Consider the following 12,796-nt stretch of genomic DNA (forward strand, 5'->3'; position numbering starts at 1 on the left):
AATCTGCAGTTCCTCGAGATTCTTCGGCGTTGGCCATTTAAGAATAGCCTCTACTTTTTCTGGCTCCATCCGCGTACCATCGGCGGATATAATATGGCCAAGGTAGTGAATTTCTGTTTCAAAAAATTCACATTTGCTCTTCTTCGCAAATAGTTTGCACTCTCGCAACAACTCGAACACTAGACGCAAATGCTCTATGTGTTCTTTCTGTGTCTTACTGTACACAAGAATATCATCTAGGAAAACTACTACGAATTTTCCCAGATATGGACATAAAATACTGTCCATCAGCGTCGTAAATGTCACTGGAGCATTGGTTAGCCCAAATGGCATAACCAAAAACTCAAAATGCCCGAAACGAGTCCTAAATGCTGTCTTCTCGCAACATCTTCTGCTCTTATTCTAACCTGATGATACCTAGATCTCAGGTCTATTTTTGTAAAGTATCTCAATCCATAGAGTTGATCAAATAACTCATCCATGCGTGGCATTAGATACTTGTTCTTAATCGTTATCTTATTAAGAGCCCTATAGTCTATGCACATCCGCATAGATCCGTCTTTCTTCTTTACCAGAAGAATAGGCGATGCCCACGGACTTGAACTAGGCCGAATAAAGCCTTTGTTCAAATATTCCGTCAATTGTTTTTCCACCTCCTGTGCCTCGGAGTGGCTTGTTTGTCTACGCAAACATCATTTATCGTTTCATCTACAGAAACAGAATTCAAAAGAGGGTAACAAGCATATACCTCTGCTATATGGTCTCTGCGGACCGCTGTACATAGCTCCATGGAGGAAATAAGTGGTGGCAGGGACACTACGGTCGCCCTGCAGGGTGATGATTCTACCTCCGTGCTCAAAACATAGCGTATTATGTAAGTAATTCCGAGCTAGACTAGGGCCCAAGCCATACAGCCACTCCTTGCCTAGATATACGTCTGCTCTAGCTAAGTGCATGACCTGAAAGTCAAGCGGAGCCTCGTAGTCCTGCATAGATAATGGGACCCCCAATACTACGGTATTCCATACCGTTTTATTATATCCGTTGGCTAGGCCAACAGTATACTCATGATCACTCCAGGTCTCAGTCAATCCCAACTTCTTGACTAACGAGTAGTTCAAGAATTTGTGGCTAGCTCCATCATCAATAAGAACTGTGACTCTACGGCCACCTATGGTGCCATACATGCGCACCATGTCATGTGGACCTACAGTAGGCTGCCACATCGCTGGTGTCACTGAACAAGCGTGATGCTCATCACAATGACACACTGTCACCTCTCTGAACTCTGCGGAACTGAGAGGGAGTCTCTACACTGTATGCAACTGCCTAGAAGATTTACCATCTTTTTTGGGCTCGTTGCCACTCGTACTGGCTTTAGGCTTTGGACACTCAGCCTTCGTGTGCCCTACTTCATTGCAATTAAAGCAGTGATTTTCCTTTCGCGCTTTAATATACTGCTCTTTCTTTTGGATTTCAGTGTCTCTTTTTTTCCTAGATGGTCGTGGTTTTTTAGACCAATGACCACCCTGTCCTTCCTGGTCCGTCCTATCCCCTTGTTTCTCACTGCGGAAGCCTTCTCTTCTGAGGCCTGACCTCCTCTTTTCACTACTCTCGGCCCTGCTAGAACCACCACGCGCACTACGGCGCTTGATGTCATCAAATATCTGTGCATATTAAATTGCCTCTGCTAAGTCTTTAGGCTATAAGGGCTCTACGTACTCAAGGTAATCATCTTTGAGGCCTCTCTTAAAGCCTCGCAATGTCTGGAATGCATCGATTCCCTTTAGCTTGAGTACTATCTCCCTGTAGTTTGAGATGTACTGAGTTAGGGATTTGTTGTCCATCGAGCACTTGTCCCATAACTCCCAGCTTCTCTCTGCCTCATTAATAGGCAAAAATTCTTTTCGAAACATCATTTCAAATTCTGTCCAAGTGGCAGGGCGAGTTGTCAAACTCATCCACCACTTGTACGGTTAGGCTGCTGTCGCAGCGCGTGCAAATCTGACCACTTCGCTAGAAATATATTGACTGAGTCCTTGTTTCTCTCCTTTTCCTCGCCACCAAAACTAGGCGGCTTTAAGTCTTTTAACAACGACGAAGCTGTCGCTCTATGGACCGCCCCGCAGGCGCATCGGCCTGTACTCTTGCAATTACTGGCGAGGCTACGCTCACCCGTGCCACAGGAGCTCAGCTACCACGAGGAGTTGGAGTACTAGCCGAGGCGACTGTCAGTGCATCTAACCGTGTGGAGATGCTCTATATCATCGTGACTAAATCAGCCTGGACTTTACCCATAGTGTTCAGTTTGGCATTAAGATATTTAAACAGTCCACTAGAGAGCTTCGTCTCTGTCAGGACATCAGCAGAGTCCAATAGGTCATAGTCGTCATCGTCATAATCCAAGAGGTCATCCTCGGTCCCCTCGGTGACGTCGGTGTTCATGTCCTCTGGCTCGTCGACTAGAAAGGAGTCATCTGCCAATGCGGCCACTGCTCGTTGGGTCCTAGGGCGGGGTCAATAGATGAGGAGGGCGCTGGCGGATCACGCGTGATCGACGAGCGTACTCCGGACCGAACAACAGTCAGGCGTGTGTACGGCCTGACAATTCGGTCAGGGTCAAACCCGCGGACCGAGGACAAGAGACCGGAAAAACCTAGAGAAGTATAAGGCGGTGGGGACACACTACGCCTAGCAGACATCTTTAATCCTTGCAAAAAACAATGCGAGAACTCGGAAATTACTAAAAAAAAACGCTAATAAAAATGAGCAGTGGTGGAGAGAGAATAATAGTCACTTCCATTTACGGTTGCCTGTCGATTTGTGTTGCGCTGCGAGCCTCTACAAGGACGCTACCCCGGGATTCTCCGATCCAAGAGAAAAAAAAATAATGCCTACAACTCATAACAAAAATTAAAATAATCGAGAGGTTGTGCCTTGCCGGGATATTTCTTACGGGGATTATCTCTCCTCCCCAGCCAAGAGAGAGAGTTTGTTTAAATTGAGTTTCATTTTTAATTTCATTAAAAATGAATAATGAAATATATATTTAAAAAAATAAATATATTTTTTTTTCATGTCATGGCGTTTGTTGGGCTGGTCGGCTGCCTGGTGGTCATTGCCGCCGCCGCCTGGTTGGCCTGGCTGGCCGCCTAGACTCTTCAGACGGTGCACATGTGCTCAGACGGCGTTCAGGTCAGCAAGTCGCCCCCCCTCTACACACGTGGGTTTCAGGTAGCGCACATAATGGCTCTTCGCCCTGGGTGCTCTTCGCCTCACACACAGTAGCTCCCACATGGAGCTTTAACGATTAAGGTAAATCCTTTCCTCAAGGTGGTTAATAGGCCAAAATTGGAGTCATCGGGCAAGCTTGCAGTTAAGGAAGGCGACAAGCCAAAGAAAAAGGAAAAATGCAACTATTGCAGGAAGCTTGGTCACTGCATTAATGAGTGTAGGAAACGCTTAGAGAAAAAGAAAAAGAAAAAGAAAGAATCAGGTACGGCTGAAAAGAAAGACTCAGGTATGGCTGTAGATGATGCGTCAGCATCTAATGCAAAAAACAAGAAATCTGCAGACTATGCACATGATGATTAGGCTTTCATTGTGTAGTGTAGTTTTGACCCTTCGCATAAGGATGTATGCATGGTTGTTACAAATGTACATGTCTAGTATTTTGACAGTGGTGCTAGTAAGCATATTACTTCTCATCGTGATTTGTTCTCATCGCGATTTGTTCTGCTCCATAGGGAAACACTGTAACATGTGTAAACAAATCCTCATATCATGTAAAAGGAGTTGGTAAAGTTGTTCTCTCTACTACAAATGGTGGAACAATCAAGGTTTCAGATGTATAATATGTACCATGGATCAAGAAGAACATGTTATCTATCACTACCATTGTTAAGGCTGGCTTAGTGGCTTAGTTTGTGGATGACATATGTATTGCAATGATGGCAATACAATTGTTTCTTCATTAGGACCTCAATGGAAGGCTTCTTGGGCCCTTTTATTTGGCAGTTTAAGAGAGTCAAACCTTTTCTCTTAAGAAGAAACGTTTTCTAATTAGAAGCTTCAAAACGGCTACTTTATTCGAATTTGAATTTTGGAGAGAAAATGGAATTTAAAATCTAGCAGATAAAACCATATCTTACATAACATATCTATGGAAAGCTCTTGATGCGTAGATCACGGATCTATAATCTCCGCTCAAATCGAAGCTTGTATGTAGAAGTTATGGAGGTCCGAAAATTGTAAAATTGCCCCCCCCTTTTGGGGGAAAAAGTGCACCCTTTGACCACTCTTACAGCTCTATTAAAAACCCAACATTTCAGTCCACATGGCAACCCCTCATTTGGCTATTCCTTAATCACCTTGATTAGGCTTGGGCAAATTAAAGGGCCCAAGAAGACCCCATTCACTTCCTAATGCTTGTACTTTGTCTCATGGCCTTTATAGGCTAGAAGCATATGAAAGACAGAAGCATGCTATATATATAGTTTTTGCCACAAAGAGGCAATGGGTGATGCTAAGCTATGGCATGCATGCTTTGGTCACTTGAACTTTGGTAGTTTGCTGTGTTGCATAAGCATGACAAGGTGTCTAAGATGCCACATCTTGAAGCCCCTATCAAACACGTTTATGAGGGCTATATTCTTAGACAAATGTAGCGGGCCTCATTTCCCAAAGATGGTTCAGTTAGACCTATCCAAAAATTATAGCTTATGCACAGTTATGTATGTGGTCCTATGAGAACACTATCTATGGGGTGCCCCTCTATTTTGTCACACTAACATATGCAGTCATATATGGACACTATCTATGGGTGCTACCTCTATTTTTCTACATTAATTGATGATTATTCAAGACATACCTGGGTATATCCATTGAAATAGAAATCATAGATTTTTATGTTCTTTAGGCACTTTGCTACTATGGTTGAAAATGTTTCTACATGCGTACTGATTTAGGGGGAGAGTATATGTCTAAGATTAGTACCTTGCCTATTGATCGAGGGGGGGGGGATTATATATCTAAGATTAGTACCTTGTGTATTGATTGAGGGAGGGGGAGTACATGTCTAAGGAGATTCATGCATACATAACTGATCATGGGATAAATACCTTGACAATGGCACCATTGCCATTCTCCCCATCAAGTGCTGGGACACTGTAGAGCGGTTCTCTCTACCGTGCAATATAGTGCTCATAGAGTACTACCGATCAACAAATGTGTTAAGAAACACAATGTCAATTCGAGGACTCGACCCGATTAGTGCATGAAGGCTTATCCCATGAGGAAGAGCTCACATACACAAACCACCACTTAACGATTCAACCATTCAACACCTCAATCAATCTCTCAATCCCTTAAATCCACTACACTAATCAAGAGAATAAGCAATGCATGGCAATCTCTTAATCCCATTCAAACATTGATTAAATCTTAGCTTTCCCTAATGCCAGCAAACCCATAAGCGTGCATCTACTAACCCACAAGCTTAAGCAAGCATAGAATGTAACCTTCACAAACCCACAAGCTCATAGAGAGAGTCTATCCACCATGAATAACTCATTGCCAATGAAGTGGGCAAGAGCTTGCATCAATGGAGACTACACACACACACACTACAAGCATGTAGCGTACACAAGAGAAAGAAAGAAGCATTCAACTAATCATAGATGAATCTACTTCAATGATGCTAAAACAGATTAAGAGAAAGGAGTGGAGCTATACTCATTGGATCTTGATGCTCATTAGAGTACAATAGAGAGAGAGTTAGAGACTTGCCATAGCTTGAGAGCTCAAGAGCTTCACTCAATAGCTTATGAGAATGGCCAAAAACATCCCCTTTCTTTAGCTAACATCTCTTTTATAAAGATATCACTAACCCTAACCCTAGACCTCTTTCACACATGGGTGGACAACCCCATAAGTGAGCCTTGCTTAATACACTTAGAACTCTCATTTAGAACCCACATTGACCAAAAACGATTTACTTTGCACTTCGGCACAAAAATATGGAAAAATTATGTACATCTTTATGTTCACATGGCTACAATCCCGCTCTCTCACATTAATTGCTTCCGGCCTCCTTCCATAATCCGTGTTCCCGTGAGTGTTCCCATGGAACATTCCCCCCTTCCTAAATCGCGCACGTCCTCGGGTGCGGTAGAAGCAAAAGCTACAAAAAACAATGGAAAACAAGTAAAGCCTTTATTGAAAAAAAAACCCGCAATGACAATCTCACACGTGAGCATGCAAGTGAAAGGCCGATTAGAGTTTTAAAGAGTGCTAAAAGAAGTAAGTAAAGACTAGTCAAAGTGAGACTAAGTGGTAGATAGTGGTATGCAAAGGCAAGTGTGCCTATACACCACAGGTTATGACCGCAGTCTCAATGTCCTACAAGTGTTTAAGTTATTCCTAAGTGGCAACCCTACTCCTAAATATGAGCAATGGTGATTGGACCTTTCTTTCTTTCTTTTTTTTCTCTTTTTTTTTTGGTGTGTGTGTGTAAAAGATGATAAAGAGGAAGGTTACATCCCAATGAGACCCAAGCAATGGCCAAAAGACCTCCGCCAAGAGAATCTAAAGGCCGCTAAGTATCTCAAGGGTGACAAAGCCTTTTCTTTCTGTTTGACATAAGGAGTATCCATGAGGGCATCGGTCTCTCGAGAGTCCATAACGTACCCGAGAGTCCTACCAGCATCTATCAAGGCGATAGAGTCCTTGAATGTCTTCTTCTTAATCTTTTAGACGTCAGTGTTCCCCCCATGGAAACCAAGGCATTGGCCGCAAGGTGCTAAGACAACCCAAGGTCCTACCAAGCATTCCACATGACTGTAGACACGTCATGTCTCGATTCACTTGTATATATATTTTTAGGGCATGATTTTTGTAAATTTTTTATTAATCGTAGCACCTAGCCCATACTTAAGAGGTAACTACCACTAGGGATAACTAATATACTTTGAGAGCATAATAACTTGGCATACTCCGTTGGCATATATCTTACACCGTCTTCGAATAGAAATACCTTCTACTAAGTCCTCTACCTCTAAGAATCTAAAAATCACTCACCACATGGTAACAACTAATTTAAAACTTAAACCAGCCAACTGTGTGTGAACATGCAAACAATATATGCAAAAGTGAAAAGCACATAAAGAACAAAAGATTTTGATTTGAATACACCTGTAATAGTGCTTGTTGATGTTGTGAGTTTGCATTGATGCATTGCTGATGTTGTGCAGATTACTTCTCTTTGCTCTTTGTAGGCATTGCCCCCTTCCTAATTTTTGTGCATGGTAGGTGGACTATTGGGGCGTGTTTGTATGCTCTTATTTAGCTGAGATCTCTGCAAAATGTCTTATTAACAAACAAGAAAATAAAAGAAAAGAATAAAATTTGTTATTGGTGCCAATCACCGAATATAGCCAAGGGAAAAAACCCAGTGGGAGAAAAGTGCCCTGGCTTGTTGATCTTATTGTGGAGTTGATGAGCTTACCCTTGCACTGGTGGTGGATACGTATCCACTTCTGCTAGAAAGATGGTATCAATCACTTCAGGATACAAGGACAACCCTGTACAAAAGCCGGCCTCTGGAGAAGGTGGTAGAGGAAGGATTGCTTCCTCGCTAAAATATGGCATTGGTTCTATGGGAAGGTTAAGCAGACAATTTCGATTTTGGAATTTCTCAATATAGGTACTCATAGAGTGATCCAAAATTGACATGTTAAGGCTGGGGGAAGGAGGGCTTGCAAGATAGGTGGTTGCAAGTCATTTATGCATGTATCCCTCCATTGTTGTGCTTGAACCTCCTCAGGTAATCTATGTTGATTTGGTCCTCGGTCTGGTACTCTCACATCAAGAAGGTTATGGCGTTGGGGTGTAATTCCCACAATTTGTTTCATTAAGCCCGTGCCATATCATCGAAAGTAAGAGCGGCATAGCCAACAAATGTGTGAAGCTTCTCCTAATACGAGTCGTGCACACTCTTGACAATGTGGAATTCCCACATTGTCAAGAGTGTGCACGACTCGTATTAGGAGAAGCTTCACACATTTGTTGGCTATGCCGCTCTTACTTTCGATGATATGGCAAGAGTGTGCACGACTCTCACATCAAGAAGGTTATGGCGTTGGGGTGTAATTCCCACAATTGGTTTCATTAAGCCCGTGCCATATCATCGAAAGTAAGAGCGGCATAGCCAACAAATGTGTGAAGCTTCTCCTAATACGAGTCATGCACACTCTTGCCATATCATCGAAAGTAAGAGCGGCATAGCCAACAAATGTGTGAAGCTTCTCCTAATACGAGTCGTGCACACTCTTAACAATGTGGAAATGGATGACGCTGTTGATAGAATAAAGTGACAAAGTGCTAGCCACAGCAAATTTCACCTAAGGGAGCATAAAAGTACCTAGAATGAGTTTGAAAAGGAGGAGCACTATAACCCTTGCAATGTTCAGGCTGAGTACTATAAGGGTCAATGCATGGTGGACATGTATCTCGCCAAGTATCCATCAGGAGGTATCTGGGCGTAGAACAATGAAATTTAGAAACCTCAAACTTTATACACTCATATCCATCATTACAATCCCTATCAAAAACAATGTAGATAAGATCATCTCAAAAAGAACACAATCCTGTAAAGGCATAAGGAACCACATTAGTAAAAGTGAGGCTATTCAAACACTGATCTACCAAAGAGCTTCAATTGTAGTGTTAATGCCTTACCTTTGGTTTTGGGTATGTCCTTCTCAAGAGGTGGGAAGGATAGCAATTGTCGAGGAATTTGAGCAAGATAAGAGGATTTAGGCAGTGAAGTGCTAGAATCTATGCTCAAAAGAGACTCATGTAAAATTGGATTTGTCTTAGGTACACAAGTTGATGGTGGAATTGTGTAACAAGGAGAAGTTGGGACAACTGGTGATTCAATACATGTTTGGGGAAGGTCAACACAAGTAGATTTGTAGGTGCTATTACAACCACCTATCCTATCTTGAAGAGGTTGTGTTGATTTCCTTTGCACCCACTGATTTGAAAAACCAAGAGTGGCTTTTGGAATCTTATTGATACACTCTTTTGGCTCTAGCAAACCATGGCATTTGGGAAGCCAAAGTGCTGTTGCACCCTTATAATAGCCTTGTGCTTTAAGAACATGCTTTGGGACCCAATGAGTAACAATCTAAGGTTTAGGCTTGGAAAAGATATGCTTTTTAGGAGGTTTAGCAACTAGGCTAGATGGTACAAGTTTGTATGCATCTTTGGGTAGCCAAATTGACAATTCCTTCTTGCTTGGCCTTCTTTGAGCAATGACTAGAGTAGTTGGAACATGCGAGCCATGGCCCTTAATTGAGGACTCATCGATTATCCACATCATTTGTCTTGGAGCTTGAAGAGCAGATGTTGAAAGTGGGTTGTGTAAGGTAGAACTACCACCCTTTTGACATGATAAAACTCGTGGAGCAGCAGATCCCAAGATGCAATTAGAATCAATTTGTAATGTGTATTGTCTATTCTTCCAATCTAATGAACAATTGGTAGCACTTAACCAGGATCGACCAAGAACAGCCTCTACCACTGCCTTGGACTTACTAGATAGCCACATAAAAGGGAATTGACATCTGGTGATCCTGAATGGACATCATAATGACATATTTTCCCTCTATAGGGTTATCTTCACTAAGCTTTGTAAGTCAATAGGAATGTGCACAAGTGTTGGTTGTCCCAAGGCTACCCATGTGTCAAATGAGAGAACATTATAATCTCCAGAGTCAATTAAGGCAGAGACAAAGTAGGTAGTCTCATGAAGATGAAGACACACGTGAATATTGAAAGGATCGACATATTGTTCATCAGTATAGCCAACTGTAAGGTCAACACAGAAGCCTTGCGACGCTCCTTGGCTTTTGCAATTCTAGCTTTAGCTTCTTCTTGAGCCTGACATTTAAGTAGGTCATGTGCTTCTTTCCGTGTGTGGGCAGCATGCATTTGTTGAAGCATGACTTCAGTTAATGGTTCATTGTATTTCTTGAGACGACTTCCATTAAAGTTTGCTCACCTTCTAGTGTCTCTAAACGCACTGCACCACTTGGAGTAAGCTCATTAATCACAAACGGTCCTAGGCCACGTTTCTTGAGCTTTCTCTTATGCTTCAAGTAAGCGTGTACAAGACCACAAGGCCTCCTTTTTTGAATCGGCCAGTTGTTACATTTTTATCATACCATTGCTTTTGTCTCCTCTTCTCGACATACATGCCCATTAAGCGGGTCTCATCAAGCTTTTCCAATTCATCAATGCGTTAAGAAAGCTCATGACCAGTATAGTCCAAGCGAGTCTCATCAAGCTTTTCCAATTCATCAATGTGTTAAGAAAGCTCATGACCAGTCCAGTCCAATTGTTTAGCAACTCATAGAGTAGGTACAAGAAATTCAATGGAAAGAATTGCATCTAGCCCAAAAGAAAGCTCAAATGGAGTTGTGCCCACAGATGTTTTTTAGGCTGTTCTGTATGCCCAAAGAACTGAGTGCAACTTTTGCTCCCAATCAGTCCTATGTCCCTCAACAATCTTTGTGAGTGCTATGTAGAGAATCTTGTTAGTACTCTCAGCTTGACCATTGGTCTGTGGATGATAGGGTGCAGAACGCTTGTGAATTATCATAAATTCTTGAAGTAAAAACTCTATGACCTCATTCACAAAGTGCACACCCTGATCACTAATGATTTCAATAGGTAAGCCATAGTGTGTAAACACGTACTCATACAAGAACTTGGTTGTGGTTCTGGCATCATTTTTTACTGTAGCCTTTGCTTCTACCCATTTGGTCAAATAGTCAGTTGCGACTATAATATATTTGGCATGCATGTGACAAGCTGGAGGTTTAATGGGGCCGACAAAATCAATACCCCATTTGGCAAACGCACGTGTGCTTAACATAGGCTGCAATGGCATATTGTCCTATGTGATTGGAGGTTTGGTCCTTTGACAATCATCACAACGTTTCACATATTCTTCGACATCCATTTGTAAGGTTGGCCACCAAAGACCAGACCACCTAATCAACTTAGTTGTGGTATTGCCCGAAAAGTGTCCACCCCAAACACCTGCATGTGCATGAGTCAAGATTTTCAAGTAGTCAGCTTCACATACACACATGCGCAAGTTGCCATCCTTGCCCCTCTTATAGAGTTGGCCCTCTATCAGCATATATTTGGCCACTTCAACTTCAATAGCATGCTTTTGATGTTTAGGAACTGTTCGATCAGTATGACCATGCTTAAGATAGTCCACAATATACTTACTCCAACTTGGTGTAGTTGAAATTTGGAATAATGTGACATTATGAATTGGTTGTTGAATATGACATGAAGCACAGTTACGAATAATTTTTTCAGCATCCGCATGCATGGTAGGCCACCATTGCCCATCCTAAGTCATACGTCACACACAAGGTCGCACACAAGTAGTATAGCTGATGCATGGATTCCACCAATACCCTCATGTGCCCATTCCAAGATCTCCTCATATTGGTCAGGGTTAGGTATAGGCCGCAACACTCCATCATTACCCTGACGATATAATCTCCCTGAGATTAACTTGAATGGTCACCATATGTCCACATTAGGACACGCTAGTTGTATCTGCCCACTTGTCAAAATTTCTAAGATGGTTCAGACCATTTAGGAGCTGTCTCTACAAGGAAAAGTGTTGAATCTAACGTATCATCATCCACACCCATAGGAGCTTCTCCAGAGGTGATTTGAGACAAATGATCTACCCTAAGATGAGTTGTTCCTTTTCGGACTGCCACTTCAAAATCAAACTCAAGAAGGATGACAAACCACCTCACAATCCTTCCAGTTGCACAAGGCTTATTCACCAAATATAGCAGTGCTTGATGGTCCACAAAAAAGATAATATATCAAAGACAAACCTTCTCTTTCTGTTGTGGTATAATTCTTCTCAGCATTGTTCAACTGTCGACTAGCATATGAGATTGGGAAATCCTTATTATGTTCTCCCGATTGAGCCAAAATACATCCAATTGCAAAGTTTGAAGCATCAATATGGACATGAAAGATTTGGTTCCAATCTGGTGCCCGTAAGATTTGTGCAGTCACTAATGCTTGCTTCAATTTTTCAAAGGATTCCTCACACTCGTGAGTCTAATTAAACTTTACAAGAAGAGCATATAATGGTCTGGCTAGGACTGCGTACATGTAGATGAATCAACGATAATAGCCACAATGTCCCATGAATATTTGTACCCCTTTAGGGTTGATAGGCCGAGGAATGAGACAATGACATCAATTTTATCCATATCTGTTGAAATCCCATTGCGAGAAACAATATGGCCCAAAATTTTTCCTTGTCTTACCATGAATTTGCACTTGTCAGGATTCAAGCATATGTGCATTTGTTAGACCAAATGGCATAACACGATAGGCAAAGATGCCAAACTATATGCCTTTTTCCCTGCAACTCGTTCCAAAACATGATCCGTGATTGGAAGTAGTAATGATCACGTACAGTAGCTACATTTACCTTCTTGAGGTTTACACATACTCGAAGTTTTCCATTTTTATTGGGCACCACTACAATAGGGGAGACCCATTCAGTGTGTTCAATCTCATAGATAAATTTTATCTCTAAGAGCTTGTCTATTTCTTCTTTTATCTTTCGTGTAAAATTCTCATTGTAAGTATAAGAACGTTGCTTGGAAGGCTTTGCATCCTCTCACAATGGAATTGTATGCTGACATATGCTTGGATCAACTCCTTTGAGGTTTTTATA

This window comes from Cibotium barometz, chromosome 25 (assembly GCF_041138505.1).
Source record: "Cibotium barometz isolate CiBa-2024 chromosome 25, ASM4113850v1, whole genome shotgun sequence".
In the NCBI taxonomy this organism is placed as follows: Eukaryota; Viridiplantae; Streptophyta; class Polypodiopsida; order Cyatheales; family Cibotiaceae; genus Cibotium; species Cibotium barometz.